Genomic DNA, 3,875 nt, shown 5'->3' on the forward strand with positions numbered 1-3,875 from the left:
TTTCTCTGTGTAGCCCTGGCTGTCCTGGAACTCACTCTGTAGACCAGGCTGGCCTCGAACTCAGAAATCCGCCTGCCTCTGCCTCCCAAGTGCTGGGGATTAAAGGCGTGCGCCACCACGCCCGGCCACCTTCCTTCTTTCTAGGAGGGTTCTATTGGAGGGGCAGAGGGTTGCGTGGCTGCACATGTTTCCTCGTCAGAGCCAACACCCAAATTGTCAGAGACTTGAATAAAATTTTATTCTGATTAAAAGTAAATTAAAAAAAAACACACACGAAGGACATTGAACATCGGTAAGTGTTCACACGCAGTGTGAGAAAGTCAGAGACAAGAATAGAGTGCATGGTTCAGAGAAGGTGATTGGAGGGATGACGCGGGCGGGGTGGTAGCAAACGTGTCCCAGGCAGAGGGAATAGCAATGACCAAGCCCCTGAGGTGCGAAGGCATCAACCGCGCCAAGAACATCAAGGAAGCACAGGGGCCTGAGGCAGAGGACGTGATGGAAAGACAAGGGTGGAGGGGGACAAAGATATAGACGCCGTTGCCCGGGGCATTTGGAACTTAGTATAATTCCAGCAGGGGCTTAGATAGGTTTTAGGCAGCTTTGAACAAGGTGCTGCTTTGAGCTTTAAGACCATAGCTGCTACATGGAGAACAGGCTTGGCCTGGTGGTGGGGGCGGAAGGGTCAGGTGGGAGTGGAAACAGAGAGACCAGGCTGTGTGCTACTCTGCCTGTGTAGGTGAGGGGGCTTGGAGGCTGGGTGGATGTGTCAGAGAAGAGGTAAGTGGGGGAATTCTCTGCCGAAGTAAGAGGCGGGACCTTGTTCAGGAGGCGGGGATGTGGGCAGCTGTTGGGGACCACTCCCAGCTTTTGACCTAAGCAGTCGAGGAGACAAACATAGGATGGGTTCAAATGGACCAGGGAGACAGAAGAATCAGAGGGTGTCCACCACCATGAAGGACGCCTTGTGTTAGCAGGCACGAGCAGCTATGGATGCTAACTTAGACATCTAGAGATGGAGCCGGAGAGATGGCCCAGTGATTAAGAGCACGTATTGCTCTTCCAGAGGACTGGAGTTCGGTTCCCAGCACCCACTCAAGGAGCACATAATCACCCGTAACTACAGTTCCAGGACATCCGACACCCTCGCTTGGATTCTGTAGACACTTCCTTTGCCGGAGGGAGTCTGAGCAATCAGAGGGCCACGTGAGTTCTAGAGCCAGAGAGGACCGCTGAGTCAGGAGGGCTGGGACTCAGATTTGTCTCCTCACCTGTAAAATGCGTGTCAGCACGTGTAAGGGGAATCGGGACCTAACACAGGAAAGAACCCCACTCCCACCTCCAAAAGAAATCATACTTGTGGAGGCAGGAAGAGCAGAAGTTCAAGCTTCATAGGAAGTTCAAGACCAACCTGGATACTTGAGACACTGCCACAAACAAACAAGCAAGCAAGCAGGAGTCTATTGGACCCCCCAGAGAAGATGCGGGGGGTCAAGATATGTCCTTTACAGACTGCCTAACTCAGCACCTGTCAGCAAAAGGTCAAGAGCCTGGAAGAACGACCAACTTTACAGATCTATCATCTTCCCATGGCCACAGACTGCCTCCCCTGTCCCCACTCCCTTTTCCGTTGCCCAGCTGAGCCTCTTATCTCCTCCAGGAAGGACTGCCCCCTCTGAGGCACATTTCTGGTGGTGGGTGCTGTAGATAGCACACCCATAACTGTTGTTCTATTCCCCAGACACCTGACCCCCCTCACGGCAGGTCTCACCACCAAGCCTTCCTGCCTTTACGTCTCCTTCACCCCGACCTAATCCCTGACCATCCTCAACTCACCTGGCTCAGCATCAAGGCAGGTGTCTTCTTGGCTTCCTTGTTCTGGCCACTTGCCAAAACAGTGCCCTTGCAGGGACCTGGGCACCAATTCCCAGTCATTTCCAGTTCTCCCCCCCTGTCACCTGAGCATGTGTGGTTCGGAAAATGATCTGGGTGAGTTCTCTCAGTAAACAAAACAAAACAAAAACAAAACAAAACAAAACAAAAAACCCAACCGAGCCATTAGACAGGCACGTCCTCTGCTTCCTGCCACCTGACCCACACCCCACAGAGGACCTCGCCCTTCCCTCTTCCCTGGACAATGGAATAGGCGTCCTTCCTCTTATCTGGGGTTAATCTCACCACTTAGCCGTCTGTACCGTCCACTTGAATATTTCCCAACTTCAGTTGGGAAGGGCCCTTCAGGTAGGTTCAGATCTCCGTGTGGCTACATGGCTTTGTTGCAACCCTGGGCAAGGGAGCTGACTTCATCTTGACTTCCTTGTCTAGTACAATGGAGGGTCAGAATGACACCGGGATGCTTCAGTTCTCACGCAGGTAGGGGACGGATTCATCCAGTTAACTTGCTCAACATGTGTGAAATCCTATTGGTCACATAAGCAGATGTACTGATGCAGTTGGCAGTTTCCCCAGGTGACAGAAGAGAGATTCAGGTCAGTTGTGGGTTTTGTATGCTGCTCCCTTCTCTTCTCAGATAGGTAAATGTGCAACTTCCTCTCAGCCAGCCTCAGTTCCCAGTCTGTAATCCTGACATGAGATAGTGTCCACAGACTTCCTATGATGCCCCTTGGGTTTCCATTCTCTTCCAAGCATGGTGGGCTCCCTGTGGTCTCACATCTGCCAGACCCTTCTACCCCAACGAGTCCTGCTTCATTTTAAACAAAAAGATTTGTTTTTGTTATTTTTAATTATGTGGAAGCATGTATGTCTTTTTGTGTATGTGCACATGAGTAAAGCATCCCAAGAGGCCAAAGTGGGGCCTTGGGTTCCTTGGAGCTGGAGTTACAGGCAGTTCTGAGCAGCCGAAAGTGGCTGGGAACCAAACTCCAGCTGTCTGCAAGAGCAATGCTCATCCTAACTCGGAGCTGTCTCTCCAGCCCCTGCCTCTTTTCATATAGTCTCTAAAATTATATGACATATAATTGTAATTACATATTGCATTTATTTACTCTGTTTTCCCTTCCAGAATACAAGGCAGAATTATTTTTTTTCTTATTTGGTCAGTTTTGTTTATTATGGTGCCCCTGGTACCTGGGAGCTTAGTAAATATTAGTTATAAGTATGGAGGCAGGAGAAAGAAAGGTAGATTGGAGAATAGAAAGAGACCCTCTGTTCTCCAAAGAAAGAAGCTAGCTTGCATACAGAACAGAGCTAGAGAGCTGAGGATGTGGCTCAGTGGATGGAGTGCCTCTCTAGCATGTGTTTATCTAGCATGCTTAAATCTCCAGGCTCCATCCCCAGAACCAGATACACTAGGCATGGTGGTACACACTGGTCATCCCGGTACTCAGGAGGTAGTGTGGCAGGAACGTCAGAATGTCCAAGGTCATCCTCTGCTACTTAGCAAACTTGAGGCAAACCTAGACTACATGAGACCCTGTCGAGATAAAAATGAAAATAACGTATCTAGGAAAGCTGGACATGGTAGAAGACGCTTGTAGCTCTAGCACCTCCGAGACCGCAGGAGGAGACCGCAGGAGGAGACCACAGGAGGAGACCGCAGGAGGAGACCGCAGGAGGAAGAGCTCAAGACAAACCTGATCTACACAGAAGCCCTTCTTTAAAAACTGGGGCGGGGCTGGCGAGGCGGCTCAGAGGATGAAAGGACTTGCCACCAAACCCGAGTTCCATCTCTAGGGCCCACATGGTAGAAAGAAAGAACTAACTTCTGTAAGTTGTCTTATGAGTTGTACACACACACACACACACACACACACACACACACACAGAGGTACACACACACACACACACAGAGGCACACACACACACAGAGGTACACACACACACACAGGCACACACACAGAGGTACACACACACAC

This window comes from Mus pahari, chromosome 1, assembly GCF_900095145.1.
Source record: "Mus pahari chromosome 1, PAHARI_EIJ_v1.1, whole genome shotgun sequence".
Taxonomy (NCBI): Eukaryota; Metazoa; Chordata; class Mammalia; order Rodentia; family Muridae; genus Mus; species Mus pahari.